This window comes from Canis aureus, chromosome X (assembly GCF_053574225.1).
Source record: "Canis aureus isolate CA01 chromosome X, VMU_Caureus_v.1.0, whole genome shotgun sequence".
Classification (NCBI taxonomy): Eukaryota; Metazoa; Chordata; class Mammalia; order Carnivora; family Canidae; genus Canis; species Canis aureus.
The window spans coordinates 24,525,940-24,546,906 of record NC_135649.1 but is presented as its reverse complement, the minus strand read 5'-3'; positions in this window follow the sequence as shown (position 1 = coordinate 24,546,906).

Sequence of the window (20,967 nt, the reverse complement as noted above, 5' to 3'; positions counted from 1 at the left end):
AAAAAAACAACATAGAAATTAGTAAGTTCTTACTGTCATTAATTACTTTACATGTAAAAAAACGAATTCTCTAGTTTAAAGATACTGAGTGGATGAATAGATTTAAAAAGACAAGTTCCAAAAAATAAAAAATAAAAATAAAAAATAAAAAAGACAAGTTCCTACAATATGTTGCCTACAAGAAACTCATGTTAACTTTAAGACCATATGGGCTGAAAGTGAAGGGACAGAAAAAGTTATCTCATGTAAATGATGCTCAAAAGAGGGTAGAATGGGTTATATTTATATTAGATCAAATAAACTAACAGTCAAAATGAGTTATAAGAAATAGAAAAGGACCCTATATCGTGATAAAAGTATCAACTCACAGAAGATTTAATAATTGTAAATATGATGCACATGAAATTGGAGAAGCTAAATTTTTAAAGCAAAAATTAACAGAGCTGAAGGGAGAAATAGACAGCAATGTATTAATAGTACGAACTTCAAAATCTCTATTTCAGTAATAGATAAATCATTCAGACAGAAAATTAACAAGGAAGCGGTGGATCTGAATAACATTGTAGACCATTTGGATCTAACAGACATAAGGAGAACATTCCATTCAATAGCATAGGAATACACATTCTTCTCAAGCACACCCAGAACATTATCCAGGATAGGTCATTTCACATTATATGTAAGAGTTTATTTCTGGACTTTATTCTATTTCATTGGTGTATGTGGCTATCTTTATATCAATACCACATTATCAAATGTTCTATCTTTGTAATTTTTTCCTTTTTTTCTAAGTTCTTATTCAAATTCTTGTTAAAATATGTAGTAAAATTGGTTTCAGGTGCAGAATTTAGTCATTCATCACTTACATATAACACTCAGTGCTCATCACAAGTGCCCTTCTCATACCCATCACACATTTAGCCCATTCCCCACCCAAGTCCTTCCCTCAACCATCAGTTTTTTTTTCTATAGGTAAGAGTCTCTTATGGTTTGGACTCTCTCTTTCCCCCCTTTCCTCTATGTTCATCTGTTTTCTTTCTTAAATTCCACATATGAGTGAAATAATCTGGTATTTATCTTTCTCTGACTGACTTATTTCACTTAGCATAACATCCTCTAGTTCCATCCATGTCATTGCAAATGGCAAGATTTCATTCTTTTTGATGGATGAGTGCTATTCTATCGTATGTGTATACCATTTCTTCATTACCCATTCATCAGCTGAAGGATATTTGGGCTCTTTCCACAATTTAGATATTATTTATAATGCTGCAATAAGCATTGGGAGGCCTGTGTCCCTTTGAATCAGTAGTTTTGTATCATTTGTGTAAATACCTAATTGTATCATTTGGGTAAATAAAATAAGTTTCTCGGTTTGTATCTTTTTAACAAGCTTTGAAATCAAAAGTGTGAGACCTCCAAATTTGGTTTTTCAAGATTTTTTTGGCTATCCAGGGTCCCTTGAGATCTATATGAATTTTGGGATGGATTTTTCTATTTCTGCAAAAAAAAAATACCATTGGGATTTTGACTAGGATTGCATTAAATCTGTAGAAAACTGAATTGCCAGCTTAATAATATTAAGTATTCTGACCCATGAATGCAGGTTGTCCTTCCCTTTATTTGTGTCTTTAATTTCTTTCAACCATGTTTTATCATTCTAAGTATAAAAGGTTTTCATTTCCTTGTTTAAGTGTAATTCTAAGTATTTCACTCTCTTCTATGCTATTGTAAATTGAATTTTCTGTACTATTTTAAATTGAATTTCTTAATTTCTTCTTTGAATTGCTCATTGTCAGTGTATAAATTTCAAACTGATTTTTGCATGTTGATTTTGTATCCTGCAACTTTACCAAATTTATTGATTACTTCTAACCTTTGTTAATGGAATCTTCATATATATTCATGTCATATGTGACCACAAATACTTTTTCTTCTTCCTTTCCAATATTGATGTTTGTTTTGTTTTTTGCCTAATTGCTCTAGGACTCTTAGCATTATGTTAAAAATAAGTAGCAAGAGTGGGCATTTTTGTCTTGTTCCTGATCTAAGAGAAAAGCTTTCAGTCTTTCAATAGTGACTATAATGTTAGATCAGGTCTTATTATGTATGATTTTATAACGTACAATCAGTTTCCTTATATTCCTTATTTGTTGAGCAGGCCTATCATGAAAACATGTTGAATTTTGTCAAATACTTTTTCATCAATTGAGATTCATGTAGTTTCAATCCCATTGTTCTTTATGTTATATTACACTGATTAGTTCTCCTACATTGAAACATTTTGCATTTCAAAAATAAATTCCCCCTCATTAGGGTGTATAGTTCTTTTAATGAGGTATAGAATTCTGTTTCCTGATATTGTGCATGTGCTTGCATTAATTTTTATCAAATATTGGTTTATAATTTCAATTTCTTGTAGTATCTTCATCTGGCTTTGTTATCAGGGTAATGATAGTCTTATAGAATGAGTTTGGATGTATTCTTTATTTTCTGCAAGGGTTGATGAATATTGGTGTTATTTTTTTCTTCAAATGTTTGATGCAATTCACCCGTGACCTCATCTATGTCTGGGCTTTTCTTTGTTGGGAGGTTTTTGATCAATCTCCTTCCTAGTTTTAGGTATGTTCAGATTTTCTATTTCTTCCAGACTAAGTCTTGGTAGGTTGTGTGTTTCCAGGAATTATCCATTTAATTCGTTTATGGAATTTGTTTCAATACATCTGCTTTTGGTGTTTTATTATAACACATTCTATGTTAGTAATATTACTTTTAAAGTATCTTTCATATTTTAAAATTTTAGTTATTTCAGTCTTCTCTCTTTATCTAGCTTAATATTTGTCCATTTTGTTGATCTTGCTTAATACTCAATTCTTGGTTTAATTGATTTTCTCTACGATTTTGCATTATTATTTTTGATAAGTAGAACATGTCTAGGCATTAATAAAAACAGGAAAAACAACTGAATAGAAAAATAGTCAAATGTAAATATTAGTAATTCATATTAGAGGAAACATTTTTTTAAATATTTATGTATTTATTTCAGAGGTAGGGAAGAGGCAGGGGGAGAGGGAGAAGGAGGAAACAGACTCCCCACTGATTTCAGAGTCTAATGCAGTGCTCAATCTCATGACTCTGAGATCATAACCTGAGTTGAAATCAAGAGTCAGATGCTTAATGGACGGAGCCACCCAGGCACTTCAAGAAGAAATCTAAATAATGAAGTAACACATGAAACTTTGTCAACTGGAAAACTAAAATTTCAATTAGAACTATGTTTCTTCCACTATATTTCCTTTATTGAACAATTAAGATATAAAAGCATTGGATAGGGCAGAGCGAAGCAATGGTTTCAGTGGGTGTCATAGAATGGGAAGCCATGATGTCCCAGAGTAGAGTTATCAGAGTTCTGATCAAGGTAAAGAAACATCAGTGTGGTGAGGGTTAGAAGCTCACCATAGAGATATGAAAAGAGTCAAGGGCACATCCATATATGGGGGCTTCCTGATATGAGGTATCAGAGCCTGAACAGATTGAGGAAAGTCTTCATGCAGAGAAGGAATTTGGGATAAGATATCATGTTCCAAGTAGGTAATGGAGGTATTATCATGAGAAGTGTGACCCGGCATAGAATTCAGTGTCTAAGAAAGGTATGGAGGAAATCCACATGGGGAGGATGTTTTGTTGTGGGTTATTAAAACCCAAATGGTGTGAAGAACTTCACATTCAGAAGAGCAATGAATCAGAATTCAAACAAGGTGAGGAAGGCTTCCATGCAAAGGCAAATGAGAAAGACAGAAGCCTAGAGGTGGTGGTGTCTTGGAGTCTGAGTGCAGTGAGGAGGGCAAATGCACAAGGGTAGATGTAATGATAATGAAAAAAATTGATTAAACTTTAGGGAGAGTGATCTAATATAATCAAACGTGTAAATATACTAGGGATTATGAGGTTTCTCACTGAGAAGGAATTACAGAAATGGAAAGGGTGGAAACTGGAAATATTTCTCTGATGTTAGATTGCAATTGCAGGTATTGGAATGATCTCATGGGAGTTGATATAGATAGAAAAAGAAATAGGCATGCATGCTTGTTTCTGTGTATGCATGTGTGTTATTTCCTAGCTCTGTCCAGCAGTTTTGTTATGGTGATAGAATATCTTTGTTTCAAATGTGCACATTTTCAGAGATAATGAGATATTAGGTGAGGAACTCACAAGTGGTTTAGGAAAATAAAAATTATTCATACAACATGTACAAATTGTCTCTAATTTTGTGGTTTTTCCGGTTATAATATAAAAGTAAATAAAAAATGATAGTGCAAACTTGAATGTATATGTTTTCTTATATAAGAGCTAGGGAAAAAATAAAGTGACTATTGAGTCTTGGTGCAAATGTGAAACAAAGGGAATTCATATATGCTTATGTAAGGATGTAAGTTGTTTTACTTTGGAATATTTCATAGAAAATGGGTTAGCCAATGATTTAGTCATTCCTCTCTGAGCTATATCCTGTGGAGAAATATTAAATATAGAATACTACTCAACAGTAAAAAGGAATGATTAGACCTGGGGTCAGTAAACTATAGCTTATAGGCTAAATTCATCCTGTTATCACCATTTGCATAGCCCATGACAAATATTTTTTTAATTAAATTGTTGATAACATAAAAACAGAAAGAAGGACAATATTTTTGACATGATAATTATGTGAAATCCAAATCATGGTGCCCATAAATAAAGTTTTATAGGAACAGTCACAGTTATCAATTTATGTATTATCTCTAAATCTGTGGATTTGCAACAGCAAACACCTGGCCTATAAAACCTAAAATATTTAGTCTGTTCCTTGATAGAAAGAATTTGATAACCTCTAGACCTACATGTATCTATCCACTTGTGTATGCCCAAAACACAATGTTGAGTGAAATAAGAAAATATGAAATATGGTAAAATATCTCCCCAGAATTTATACAAGGAATTATTTTCTCTGTCAGTTTTGCGTAGGTTACCTGCACTAATTAAATTAAATCACACTGACTTTTCTACTTTATCTCTGTGTATACACATCATATGTCCTTTATTTTTTAAATATTTTTTTTTTAAAATTCATTTATTCATGAGAGACAGAGAGAGAGGCAGAGACACAGGCAGAGGGAGAAGCAGGCTCCATGCAGGGAGCCTGACTTGGAACTCGATCCCGGGTCTCCAGGATCACGCCCTGGGCCAAAGGCAGTGCTAAACTGCTGAGCCACCCAGGAATCCCCTCATATATCCTTTAGAAATATAGAAAGCTCTTTTAGGAAATTTCACACTACTACAATGAGATATCACCTCATACATGTCAGAATGGCTAAAATCAACAAGAGAGGAAACAACAGGTTCTGGCAAGGATGTGGAGAAAAAGGAACCTCTAACCATTGCTGATGGGAATGCAAACTGGTGCAGGCATTCTGGAAAATAGAATGGAGTTCCTCAAAAAATTAAAATAGAGAACTACTCTCTAATACAGTAGTCACACTACTGGGCATTTACTCCCAAAATACAAAATACAAAAAAATACTACATCAAAGGGATACATGCACCCCTATTTTTATGGCAGCATTACTTACAATAGTCAAATTATGGAAGCATCCCAAGTGTACATCAATAGATAAATGAGTAAAGGAGAAGATATGTATATAATATTATGTATAATGGAATATTATTCAGCCACGAAAAGGAATGAACTATTTTTCATTCTTTTTATGACAACATGGATGCAGGTAGAGAGCATGATGTTATGCAAAATAAGTCAGTCAGAGAAAAACAACTACCATATTTTTTCACCCAAAAGTGGAATTTAAGAAACTAACAAGTAAAGAAATAAAAAGAACAAAGAAACAGATTCTTAACTATACAGAAAAAACTGATTATGACCACAAGAGAAATGTGTGGGGGATGAAATGTTGAGGGATGGGTGAAATAGGTTATGAGGATTAAGGAGTGCAATTGTCACGATGAGCAACAGATGATTAAAATGAAAACTTAAAATAAAAAAAGCTACCATATAATCCAGCAATGTTATTTCTCAGTATATATCCAAAGAATTAAAAGCAGGATCTTGAAGATAGATCTGTATCCATGTTCACTGCAACATTATTAACAATAACCAAGGCCTGGTAGCAATATAAATGTCTATAGGTGAATGAATGGTTAAAGAAAAGTGGTATAAATATTACCGAGTCTTAAAAAAGAAAGAAATTCAAGGAGTGCCCAGTTGGCTCAATCAGAAGTGTATGTGACTCTTAATGTCAGGGTTGTGAGTTTGAGCCCCACATTTGGGGTGAGATAATAAATAAATAAATGAATAAATAAATAGCACTTTATAAAAGGAAGGAAATTCTGACATTTGTGGCAATATGGATAAACCTGGAGGAAATTATGCTAAGGAAATAAGCCAGATGCAAATTATAAACTATTTATGATATCACTTACACAAGGAGTATAAAATATCCATGCCCACAGAAGCAATGAATATAATGAGGGTTGTCAAGTTGTGATCGAGGGTTTAGTCACAGGGTAACTATACTGGAGTTAAATATTTGTGTGTATGTGTGTGCGTGTGTCTGTGTTTTAATTTTATTTAAATTCAATTTGCCAACATATAGTATAACACCCAGTGCTCATCCCATCAAGTATCCTCCTTAATACCCATGACTCAATTACCCTATACCCCCACCCACCTTCCCTTCTGTAACCCTTAGTTTCCCAGAGTTAAGAGTCTATCATGATTTGTCTTCCTCTCTAATTATCTCCCTTCAGTTTCCCCCCTTCCCTTACGGTCCCTTTCTATTTCATATGCCACATATGAGCGAGAAAATATGATTGTCTTTCTCCAATTGAGTTAATTCACTCAGCATAATACGCTGTAGTTCCACCCACATCAATGTAAATGTACGTAGTCATCTTTTCTAATGGCTGAGTAATACCCCATTGTGTATATATACCACATTTTCTTTATCCATTCATCTGTCAAAGGACATCACTGCTCCTTCCACAGTCAGGGCTTTGTGGACATTGCTGCTATGAACATTGCAGTGCAAGAGCCCCATCATTTCACTACATCTATATCTTTAGGGTAAATATCCAGTAGTGTAATTGCTGGGTTGCAGGGTAGCTCTATTTTTAATCCCTTATGGAAACTTCACACTGTTTTCCAGAGTTGCTGTACCAGCCTGCATTCCCACCAAAAGTGCAAGAGGGTTCCCCTTTCTTCACATCCTCTCCAACATTTGTTGTTTCCTGTCTTGTTAATTTTAGCCATTCTCAGTGGTATAGTGTGGTATCTCATTGTGGTTTTGATTTGTATTTCCCTGATGGCTAGTGATGTGGAGCATTTCTTCATGTGCCTGTTGGCCATGTGTAGGTCTTTGGAGAAATGTCTTTTCATATATTCTGCCCATTTCTTAACTGCATTTTTTTAAAATTTTTGGATGTTGAGTTTGATAAATTCTTTATAGATCTTGGATACTAGCTCTTTATCTGATACATCATTTGCAAATATCTTTTCCCATTCTATAGGTTGGCTTTTAGTTTTGTTGACTGTTTCCTTTGCAGTGCAGAAGCTTTTTATCTTGATGAAGTCCCAACAGTTCATTTTTTTTTAATTTTTTTTTTTTTTTTATGATAGTCACAGAGAGAGAGAGAGAGAGGCAGAGACACAGACAGAGAGAGAAGCAGGCTCCATGCACTGGGAGCCTGATGTGGGATTCGATCCCGGGTCTCCAGGATCACGCCCTGGGCCAAAGGCAGGCGCCAAACCGCTGCGCCACCCAGGGATCCCTCATTTTTTTTTTTATTTTGTTTCCTTTGCCTTCATAGATGTGTCTTGCAAGAAGTTATTGTGGCCAAGTTAAAAAATGTTGTTGCCTGTGTTCTCCTCTAGGATTTTGATGGACTCTTTTCTCACATTTAGATCTTGGGAATTAAAACTTAAAATAATTTAATAAAAATAAAACCAGGGCAGCCCTGGTGGCGCAGTGGTTTAGTGATGCTGCAGCCTGGGGTGTGATCCTGGAGACCCGGGATCGAGTCCCATGTCGGGCTCCCTGCATGGAGCCTGCTTCTCCCTCTGCCTGTGTCTCTGCCTCTCTCTCTCTCTCTCTCTGTCTCTCATGAATAAATAAATAAAATCTTTTAAAAAAAATAAAATAAAAAAATAATAAAAATAAAACCACAAAAGTATATCCTATTTTGTGAAATTTTATGAATTATTAGCATGCCAAAATTCTTAGCAAAGTATTCAATGTTCTTTTAAATTTTTGCCACATTTTCTTGTATTTAGCTGTACAAATAATTGGCTCAAGCAATACTTAATTCCTCACTATTTCTTTCATGTCTTCTGTGGCTTTGTTTTTCCCTCCACATCTCTGCTTTGTGAATAACTAGTTATTCTCCAAGTTGCAGTAATATAAGTATCATTTTCTGAGTATCCTAGGAAGAATAATTTTTCAATATGCTACTGGATTAGAATTTCTATTATAACCCTATTTACATTGTAAAGTACTGTACAGATTTCCATCAGTTTCCACCACTTGACTGACATTTTTTTGATGGTGTCAGTGCCGTTTTACATGTTGACTTCCCAGCATTTGACACAGAACATGGATTCCTGATAAATATTGTTTAAAATGAATGAATTAATAATCTTTATTTGATAGAGTCAATAAAACAAGAATAATAATATCTTTATAGATGTATAAAGTTTTACTTTTGAAAATCATGTGTATTTTAACAGGATCTATTTTATTAAAGCAACAAACTTAGAAGTAGAAGTTCATGTCACACATTTGTAAAGCATATTTAAGGGTAAGTATTTGTAAAAAATTAACAGGGTGAAGCTTATTTTCTGCATTATTTTCTCCCTACTTCAGCATGTTCTTACTTGTCTGACACCTCTACCAATTTTACTCTGTGTCCATTTAAGTCCTTTCCATGATAGAATTTTATTTTTTTAATAATAAATTTTTTTATTGGTGTTCAATTTGCCAACATACAGAATAACACCCAGTGCTCATCCCGTCAAGTGCCCCCCTCAGTGCCCGTCACCCGTTCATCCCCACCCCCCGCCCTCCTCCCCTTCCACCACGCCTAGTTCATTTCCCAGAGTTAGGAGTCTTTATGTTCTGTCTCCCTTTCTGATATTTCCTAACCATTTCTTCTCCCTTCCCTTCTATTCCCTTTCACTATTATTTACATTACCCAAATGAATGAGAACATATAATGTTTGTCCTTCTCCGACTGGCTTACTTCACTCAGCATAATACCCTCCAGTTCCATCCACGTTGAAGCAAATGGTGGGTATTTGTCATTTCTAATGGCTGAGTAATATTCCATTGTATACATAAACCACATCTTCTTTATCGATTCATCTTTCGATGGACACCGAGGCTCCTTCCACAGTTTGGCTATTGTGGACATTGCTGCTGTAAACATTGGGGTGCAGGTGTCCCAGCGTTTCATTGCATCTGTATCTTTGGGGTAAATCCCCAACAGTGCAATTACTGGGTCGTAGGGCAGATCTATTTTAACTCTTTGAGGAGCCTCCACACAGTTTTCCAGAGTGGCTGCACCAGTTCACATTCCCACCAACAGTGTAAGAGGTTCCCTTTTCTCCACATCCTCTCCAACATTTGTGGTTTCCTGCCTTGTTAATTTTCCCCATTCTCGCTGGTGTGAGGTGGTATCTCATTGTGGTTTTGATTTGTATTTCCCTGATGGCAAGTGATGCAGAGCATTTTCTCATGTGCGTGTGATAGAATTTTAATCTGCCAATACCAACCATATCAAATTATAACTATTTTTTCTCATTTTGGGGACTTTTTTCTTCAAATCATCATCATCATCATCATAGAGTTAAAATTCAGAACTCTTCTAAACCTTTCCAAAGTGATATTTTAAACATATTTTGAAAGCTTTACCTTGTATGTATAAATCAGTTCTTTATTGATGATTACTCCCTTTACCTAATATAATCCTATCCCTGGATATAACACTAAGTCTTGGTTGAATAAACAAAACATACCATTTTAGGATAAGCTAAAATCTATAATATAAAATTGGCAGATATTTGTTTAATTTCTCTCTCCGTGATTATATGATTTAATGGTCTATTGATATTTTCTGCATTATTTTAATACACATCTATGTGAAACTGAGAGAACTTACACAATGAAACATTTTTTTATCATGCTAGAAGTCTAAAACTCAATTAAGTGGTTTTTTAATCTTTGAAATCCCTAACCATATTTTTATTTATTTTTATTATTTTTTTAAGATTTATTTATTTATTTGTGAGAGACACAGAGAGAGAGAGGCAGAGACACAGGTAGAGGGAGAAGCAGTCTCCATGCAGAGAGCCCAGTGTGGAACTCTATCTCAGGTCTCCAGGATCATGCCCAGGGCTGAAGTTGGCACTAAACTGCTGAGCCACCCGGGCTGTGCCCTAACCATATTTTTAAATGGTAAAATGATTATTCACAGAATAATAATGACGTAATTTTGAATGAAAAATGAAAGGATTATCACATCAAATGAATACACCGATATTTATCAAAAAATTAAATGCTTGATTTTAATGATTCAAAGAATCAGTCCACCAGTCATTATGAAATGCAAAAATACCTTAATTTGCCAATAATACCTGTATTAGTGCATAATATTCCTACATACAAAAAATAAATTTTAAAAACTAAAAATTCCTACATAAGTAATCCATCATGCTAATTATTTTTAGAAGTACACTCCTCAGTCTTGCCCAAGACTATTCTTAAATAGAGAATGTCTGTCATACATTGCTGCATAACAAAGTATTCCAAAATTTAGTGACTAGAAGTAAACACTATTTTTTCTCACAATTATCTGTGTTGCCTGGAATCATCTAGGCAGCTAAATGACACATGTTCTCAGCTGGAGCTACATTTATCTGTGAGCTGAGTTGGATTTGGGATTCCCGAAACAGTTTGACTCACCTATCTGGTCTCTCAGGCAAGGTTTGGAAATATGACTATAATTTCCATCACTTTTTATTAGCCAAAGCAAGTCACAATAGCAGTCCCCACTTTAAGAAGCAAAGAGTACTCACCTCTTGAGGGACAGGAGGGTAGGGATGCAAAGGTATGGGAAACATTTTTGATGGAATATTTGCAAACAATTTATCACAATATACTTTCTGGCCACAACAATCCACATACCTCCCAGATGCATAATACAGTAATTCCCACTCTCTGCCTCCTCCAAAGTCATGTCTCACTATGGTATCAGCTAAAAATCAAGGATCACATTCAAACGTGAGTTCAGAAGTGGGTAAGTCTCCTGAAGCATGGATAGTCTTCTTCTGGAAAGCTATGTACTTAAAAGGCTATCTGCTCCTAGACACCAATATACCATTACAACACAGGGATAATCACCATAGTTACTGTCATTCAAAAAGTGAGAAAAGACAGGCACAGTGGTACACTGTTAGAAAATGTTAAAAGTTATGAAATTGTGGCAGAGACATATAATGAGTTCCTTGTCTTAGGTGACAGAGGATGTCCTTTATTCTATTTTGAGGGGAGTTGCTCCCTAATCTATTCTTCTCAGTGGCTCTTAGCTCCACATTTTAAGTCTTCCAAACGTTTCCATAAAATATGGCCTATGTTTGCAATTGAATAATTCCCTCAGCCTTCTTATTGTTAATTGAAAGTTGACAATACAAAATTGGTGGAAAGGGTCTTTTTTAAACTATTAAAGTATTTCTATGACTTTTAGTCCAGGTTGCTTTGGCAAATATAATTCTTTTAAAACATTTATGAGATTTTTGTGAAACCTATTTGAAATCATCCTATGTCACATTCACAACTTTTTCTTAATTTTAGTTCTGTCAAATAACAAAATTTAATCTAGTAAATCTTAAAGATCTAATTGACTTTATTAATCAATTCATGATTTGAGCAGTATCCCATCTTGAACATAGAGGAGAATTCCAAAGGGCTACAGAAAATGAAAGGTTTTTGAAAGGTAGAGAGAAAGTGGAAAAAAATAAATTATTAGAAATAATCCATTATTTCGCCCTCTTAGGGGGAATGAAACACGTCTATCAATAAACTTCCTAATGCTGAACAGGAAATTCTCATGCTGACTGGTTAATGGCTACCTTTCTGAAGGATTGAAACTGTAGTTAGTTTAGGTATGAAGTCTTGGTTTTACTGACTGTGGCCTTAACCTAAATGACATCATTTGGGGTCAATGGTTTTCTTTGTAACACTCTATTGTGGGAATGCCAGGTTGCTATAGAACAATATTTTTTGAAAATATCTTATCAAGTGGGCAGGATCTTCTAGGAACAAATATGAATATTGCTGACCTCTTTACATAGAGTTTTATAGCTATACAACTTGATTTTAGCTTCATCCTTAGGCCATGTTTTACTGGCTTCACTATGATCTGTTCCAATTAGTATTTCTTCCTTTTGCAGTATTTTCCCAGCTGGAAAGACTGCCCTGTATCCAAATTCTACTTGAAAATAGATTTTTGTTTCCTTAATTAGTTTACCTTACTCTTGTAATAACTATCATAGTCTACTAAAGTAAGTATTTGATGTATTTATCATTCTGGCTAGAAATTTCCTCAGCCATAACAATAAATTTATTAGGAGCCCTTTATTGCTTTCAAATTAGCTTAGGTGACAGAGTTAATTAACTTTTTGCCAATATACAATGTGGGTTACTTATTCATCTTTCAATAACACCGATTTCTTCACTGTTGTAGTTTCTACTAAGTCTCCTTAACACTCTTCTAGCCTCCAACCCAGTACACATGATTTTGCTTTTAGTTAGAGCAACATTCTACTTTACTAATTTCTGAATCAGGTGTCTATTACAGCAATGAAACACCCAATATTGATGGTTTTAAAACACCATAAATATTATTTTAATGATTCTCTGAACTGTTTTGCCCTGTGCACTTCAACAACATATGTGCTGGTGTCACTCTTGAATTTGCATTGATCTAGAGGCTTGGCTAAGGCTACAATATCCAAGGTGATTTCACTTGAAGTTTTGGCGACTTAGCTGGGATGGCTAGAAGGGATAAGAGCTGGATAGATCTTTTTCTCCTCGCATGTTTCTTGCAATAGATTACTCAGACTTTATATGGTGACTGGTTTCTAACAGCAAATGCAAAGGTGTATTGCCTCTTAAGGCCTATGCCCAGACATAGCACAGCATCAATTCTATCATATTCTATTGTGCACAGTAAGTCACAAGACCATCCCAGATCTATATTGAAGGGAAATAAGCCAGCTTTTGATGACAGAAGTGGCATGCACTTAAAGGAATGGGAAGAATTATTGAAGACCACCTTTGCATATCATCTTCCAGAAGTGATGCATTATGTAACATGAAAGAACAATTGATGAGTAAAAATTTTGATACTGTGATTAGGATTATATTCCAGACAGATTGAATATGTTTAGCCGTAAAATGTAAATGAACTAAAACCCAATTCAATAGAACATTCACATAATCAGTGTAACATTTCAATGTATCCGGAAGAAACTAATAAACAAATAACATGTTAATTAAAAAATACAATCAATAGGCAACTTTCAAGGGATAAAAGAGATTTAGTATACAGATAGCTTAGTTTTCCTATACCTTTAATATTTAAACTCATGCTTTGATATGATATACTGACAGATGACCCTGAAACTCTTTAAGGTTTTCAAAGTGGTATTCCATTAAGCTCATTTTATTTTATTTTATGTTTTTTAAAGATTTTATTTATTCATCCATGAGAGACAGAGCAAGAGAGAGAGGCAGAGACATAGAGAGAGGGAGAAGCAGACTCCCCACAAGGAGCCTGACACAGACCTCAATCCCAGACCGCAGGATCACACCCTGAGCTGAAGAAGGCAGATGCTTAACCACTGAGTTACCCAGGTGTCCCTCCATTAAGCTGATTTTAATATATAAAGTACTAAGTAGACGCAGGCATTTTAGAAAACTTAAATAGGAAAAGGCAAAACAAAGGACTTTTGCCTAAATTTCACTAAGCAGAGCATTTAAACAATATGACTACCTATTAGTAATCTTGTTAATCAAGGTTTTAAAATATTTTGTAAACTCTAAGTTTCAAAAGTAGTTAAATTCAATGTGCTTTATGCATTTTGTAATCTCAACTATGAATTGAAGATATAATAAAGTATTTCAGAAGCACATTTCTAAAACTTAGAATAATAAGTTAGATACAATCATAATTGAATCCAACTGAAGACAAATTAAATTGATCAGAGTAGAGGAACAATTCTCACACACTGAAAAGAAACGTTAATCAGTAAAGAATACTAAAATGAAAAAAATCTATGCAAATCCTTGAAATAAGCAGTATTTCCTCATCAAATTTAAGCTAATTGACAATAATTTCTATCTTTCTTCTGATGCTTAAAAATAAATTTAAAAATAGGACATGAGTTTCTCCATTTCACCTTCAGAGTTTAAAAAAAAAAAACGAATCTCTTCTTCTAATTCTTCATCCTGATATTTAAACACTGATAGAAAAATTAACTGAATCATGGGATTTATGTTTTTGCTTAAGAACAATACAAAATAATGGTTAAAGCAAAGAAGCATAAATGGCATCAAAGAATAGTGTTGCGTTTGGTATTCCATTAAAAAATATAATCATCACAATACCATAGGCGAGTGGGTGGGAAATAAGATTATAAAAGAAAATGATAAATGTACAGATTCATGTGTCATGAAAAGATTTTGTGTGCCATGACTTAAGATTTTTTGTTACTGAAATTTTAATTGCATGTCAGCTATTTATAACTTGGAATACATTTCTCCCATAGACTAATGCTATAATTGAAGGTTATTTTCTTAAAGCATGTCATATTTATAACAAATCCACCAGATTTGTTGTCCTGCTTTTAGGATTTGAGGACATTTCCACTTTCTCCATGACGATAGGATCAGATTAAAAGTGTCATTGTTCTGATTTGTGATATTAAGATAGAGAAAGTCACCTGTGTCTTCACTTTATACAATGTTGTACACTCTTATAGACTGTAGCTACATATTTTTCTGTTCCATCTTTTATTGAATATCTTCAAATCCATCTTTTAGTAAATTTTTTTCTTTATCTGTTATATAATCCATTAATTATATTTTGATATATGTATTCATTTATAAATATGTTATATATTCATTTATAAAATATATATTTATTTACATATATTATATATTAATTTATAGTTATTCTATTTACTCTTTTAAAATTTTTTTGATCACCTCCAACTATTGCTTTTATAGAAGTTCTAGTTGGGGAACTAGTCAGGAGGGTACTGGTAGAGGTGATGAAAATGTTCTATATCTTGATTTTCATGATTGTTACAGTGCTTAAAACTAATAGTAGATATTTCTCTGATACTACTAATAAAGTTATGAATATTTTCCACCCAACAATCCAAGATTGTTCTCTTATAATTTTAATCTTAGTGGAGGCAATATGGGGGAAAAGTAAGGGTCTTTGTTTCATCTGGCCACCTTAATTTAGCACCATCAAATCACTCTGAACACCTATGAATTCAACCTGAGATGTAAGAAAAGAATGTCTAGATTATATAAATAGAAAAGTGACCACTTTTTGCAAGGTGCAGAGAAGAGAAAAAGAGGGGATACATCAGCAGATAAATGGTGTGGGGAGGGAGCCCCTGTAAGCTGGCTCTCAAAAGGTGATATAGTCTTACAGCTCAAAATTGGGACCTTTAGAAATCTTCTCTATTCATAGACTTCCCTGTCTGAAAGGTTCTCAGTGATGAAGCATGGCAGAATCCCAAGTGGGACAGTAAAGTCTCAAGATCCTCAGAGTCACAGGAAGAATAGGGGTGCCTGAGCCAGAGTTCCCAAGCACTGAAGCAGGGAAGCTGAGATAGGTCAGTGAGCTAGGACGGGGCTCTCAGCACATTTTGCCATAAAACCCAACCCATGGCCCTATCAGTGACCACACTTCATGTTGGGTCCCTACAAAGGACTCGAATGTAGCAACCCTCTGCCTTCCCATTGGAAAGGAGGAGTGGCTGCATACTCAAGCAGGCAAATGCTCTCCTTGCCAGGGCCATGTAAAGGACAGAAAAAGGGCAACCCTCTACTTCCTCCAAGAGGGGTGGAGCAGGTACTCAAGATCGAGAGAGAGCTCTCCCTATTGGGGCCCAGTAAAGGGCACAAATCAGAATCCATCTGCCTTCACCCAGGGAGGATCAGAGTGGACAGGCACTATAGGAGTCTGAAGACGTTGGCAAACACCACAATCTTTCAGCTTTGGGGCTGTACATCAAGAAGTGCCTATTTTTATTTTCACTCTCTAAGGAGAATGCCTTCAGGAAACAAAAGCCACAGACAGGAAATAGCTTACACTGATCCAGGCCCCCTGGCAAGGGGTAGTGCAACTCCACCCAGGCAAAGACATCTGAGAATCAGCACAACAGGCCCCTCCTTCAGAAGACCAGCTGGAAGAACAGGTGAACAGTAAGTTTACTGACCAAATAGAACAGCAAAACCTGTTGGGGAAGATAGTATATAGAACTTGTTTTTTTTTTTTTTCTTATGATATTTTTTTATATTTCAGTTTAAAATTTTCCCATTTATTTTCTTTTTTCTCATTTCAATTAGTTTCTTATGTTATCAAATCTTTTCTTAAGTCTTTTTTTAACTTTCCTTTTTTACCATTACATATTATAGATATACTCTTCAGGTGGCTTCCTTTCACTGTATTCAATTTTATTTTTGTATATTTATTGCTTTCTTTATAGATTTCTTTTAGAATCTAGTATCTTCTAACACACAGACCAAATGCACATAGGACCAAGGGGATCACCCTGTTTTGTCCACTCTGTGAGAGTATATTCTCTCCCCACCCACCTTTTCCCTCGTTTTTTTCTTTTACTTTTTCTTTTGTTTTTCTTTCTGTTTCTCTTTTCTTTTCTGGTCTCAGAGATTTTCAGATTTGTCTAGTGTGTATTTTGCTTCAGTTGTGGTTCATATTTCATTTCAGTTCACTAGTTCATCCATTGTTTTTTGGACAAAATTATTGGAATGAGGAATCCATAACAAGAAAGAACTAGAAGTAATACTCTGCCACAGATCTAATTGATATGGATTTAAGTAAAATGTCAGATTTGGAATTCAGGATAACAATTATAAAGTTACTAGCTGGGCTTCAAAAAATCATTAAAGACTCTAGAGAATCTCTTAGTGTGGAAATGAGATTTAATCAGGCCACAATTAAAAACATTTTGAGATGTGGTCTAAATTTTATGCTCTAACAGCTAGGGCAAATGAGGCAGAAAAGAGAGTAAGTGACATGGAAAACAAGTTGATAGAAAGGAAGGAAGCTGAGGAAAAGAGAGTAAAACAAGTAATAGGAGGAGAGGCTTCAAAAGATCAGTGATGTCATGAAGAGAACAAACCTCAGAATTATTGGAGTGTGTGAGGGTGAAGAGAGAGAGAGAAGGCCAGAAGGTATATTTAAGCAAATCATAGCTGAGAACTTCCCTAATCTGAGGAGGGAAATAGGCATTCATATCCAAGAGATAGAGAGGACCCCTCTCAAAATCAGTAAAAATAAATCAACACCCCAATATATAATAGTGAAAGTTACAAAATTTGGAGATAAAGAGAAAACCCTGAAAGCAGCTCAAGAAACGAGATTCTTACCATACAGAGGGAGAAACATTAGAGTGATAGCAGACCTATCAACAGAGATCTGACAGGCCAGAAAGGGCTGGCATGATACATGCAGGGTGCTAAATGAGAAAAACATGCATCTAAGAATACTTTATCCAGCAAAGCTGTCATTCAAAATGGAAGAAGAGATAAAGAGCTTCCAGGACAGAAACTGAAAGAATATGTGACCACCAAGCCAGCCCTGAAAGAAATATTAATGGGGATCCTGTAAGTAAAGAGGGAACCCAAGAGTAACATAGACCAGAAAGAAACAGACAATCTGCAGAAACAGGTACCTTATATGTTATACTATGGCACTAAATTCATATCTTTCAATAGTTACTCTGAATGTGTATGGGCAAAATGATCCAATCAAAAGACACAGGGTATCTGATTGGATAAAATGGAAAACTCATTCATATTCTATCTACAAAAGACTCATTTTAGAACTAAAAATACCTCCTGACAGAAACTGAGAAGGTGGAGAAACATTTCTTGCTGGAGTTGCATTCCTCATGCAAGATAAATTAGATTTTAAACCAAAGACAGCAGTAAAAGCTGAAAAGGGACACTATATTGTACTTAAAGAGTATATCCAACAGTAAGACCTAACAATTATAAATACTTATGCTCCTAACTTGGGAGCAGCCAATTATATCAAGGAATTAATAACCAAAGTACAGAAACACAGATAATACATTAATAGTATGGGACTTCAACACTCTCCTCACAGCAATGGACAGATCATATAAGCAGAAGATCAACAAAGAAACAAGGGCTTTGAATGACACACTTGACTAAATGGACTTCATAGATATATACAGAGCATTCCATCCTAAAGTAAAAGAATACACATTCTTCACAACTGCACATGGAATTTTCTCCAGAATAGATCACATACTGGATCACAAATAAGTACTCAGCCAATACCAAAAGATTGGGATTATTCCCTGCATATTTTCAGACCAAAATGATCTGAAACTTGAGCTCAATCACAAGGGTTAATTTGGAAGGAACTCAAACATTTGGAGATCATAGAACATCATACTAAAAAATGATTGGATTGGGGCAGCCCGGGTGGCTCAGCAGTTTAGCGCTGCCTTCAGCCCAGGGCATGATCCTGGAGACCCAGAACTGGGCCCCACGTCAGGGTCCCTGCATGGAGCCTGCTTCTCCCTCTGCCTGTGTCTCTCTGTGCCGCTTTCTCTCTCTCTCTCTCTCTGTCTCTGAATAAATAAAATATTTTTTAAAATGAGTGGATTAACCAGGAAATTAAAGAAGAATTTAAAAGAGTCATGAAAACTAATGAAAATGAAAGCACAACTGTTCAAAATGTTTGGAATACAGCAAAGGCAATCCTAAAGGGAAGTACATTTCAATATAAGATTCTCTAAAAAAATTAGGAAAATCTCAAATATACAAGCTAATCTTACACATAAAGGAGCTGCAGAAAGAAGAGCAAATAAAGCCTAAACTAAGCAGGAAAAGAGAAATACTAAAGATTAGGGCAGAAATCAATGAAATAGAAACCAGAAGAACAAGTCATTGGAACTAGGAGCTGGTTCTTTGAAAGAATTAATGAGATAGATAAACCCCTATCCAGACTTATCAAAAAGAAAAGATAAATGACCCAAATTAATAAAGTCATGAATGAAATAGGAGAGATTATGATGAACACCAGGGAAATAAAAATGAAAGAACATATTATGAGCAACTATATGCCAACAAATTAGGCCTCTGCAAGAAAATAGATGAATTCCTAGAAACTTGTAAAATACCAAAAACTGAAACAGAAAACGTAGAAAACCTGAACAAACCCATAACCACCAAGAAAACTGAAGCAGTAATCAAAATGCTACCAAAACCCAGAGACCAGGGCCAGATGGCTTCCCAGGGGAATTCTACCAAATATATAAAGAACAGATAATACCTATTCTACTAAAGCTATTTCAAAAAAATGGAAATGGAAGGAAAATTTCAAAACTCATTCTATGAAGTCAACCTTACCTTGATCCCAAAACCAGACAAAGAACCCATCAAAAGGGAGAATTACAGACCAATATCCCTGATGAACACAGATGCAAACATTCTCAACAAGATACTAGCCAATAGGACCTAACAGTACATTAAGAAGATTATTCACCACGACCAAGTGGGATTTATCCCCGGGATGCAAGGCTGGTTCAACAGTGTGATGGATCATATCAACAAGAGAAGAAACAAGAACCCTATGATCCTCTCAATAGATGCAGAGAAAGCACTTGACAAAATACAGCATCCATTCCTGATCAAAACTCTTCAGAGTGTAGGGATGGAGGGAACATTCCTCAGCGTCTTAAAAGCCATCTACGAAAAGCCCACAGCAAATATCATTCTCAATGGGGAAACACTGGGAGCCTTTCCCCTAAGATCTGGAGCACGACAGGGATGTCCACTCTCACCACTGCTATTCAACATAGTACTGGAAGTCCTAGCCTCAGCAATCAGGCAACAAAAAGAAATAAAATGCATTCAAATTGGCAAAGAAGAAGTCAAATCCTTCCTCTTTGCAGATGACATGATACTGTATGTGGAGAATCCACCCCAAAATTGCTAGAACCCATACAGGAATTTAGCAACATGAAAAGATACAGAATCCATGCAGAGAAATCAGTTGCATTCTAATCACTAACAATGAGACTAAAGACAGAGAAATTAAGTAATCAATCCCATATACAGTTGCACCAAAAATCATAATATACCTAGGAATAAACCTAAGCAAAGAAGCAAAGGATCTGTGTTCTGAGAACTACAGAACACTAATGAAATAAATTGTGGAAGACAGAAAGTGATGATATATACACTTGACGGGATGAGCACTGGGTGTTATTCTGTATGTTGGCAAATTGAACACCAATAAAAAATAAATTTATTATTTAAAAAAGTATATATATATATATATATATATATATATATATATATATATATATCACATCTTCATCCATTCATCTGTCCACAGACATTTTGGTTCCTTCCACAGTTGGGCTATTGTGAACATGGCTGCTATGAACATTGGGGTGCAGGTGACCCTTCATTTCACTACATCTGTATCTTTAGTGTAAATACCCTGTAGTGCAATTGCTGGGTTGTAGGGTAGCTCTATTTTTAACTTCTTAAGGAACCTCCACACTGTTACCCAGAGTGGCTGTACCAGCTTGCATTCCCACCAACAGTGTAAGAGAGT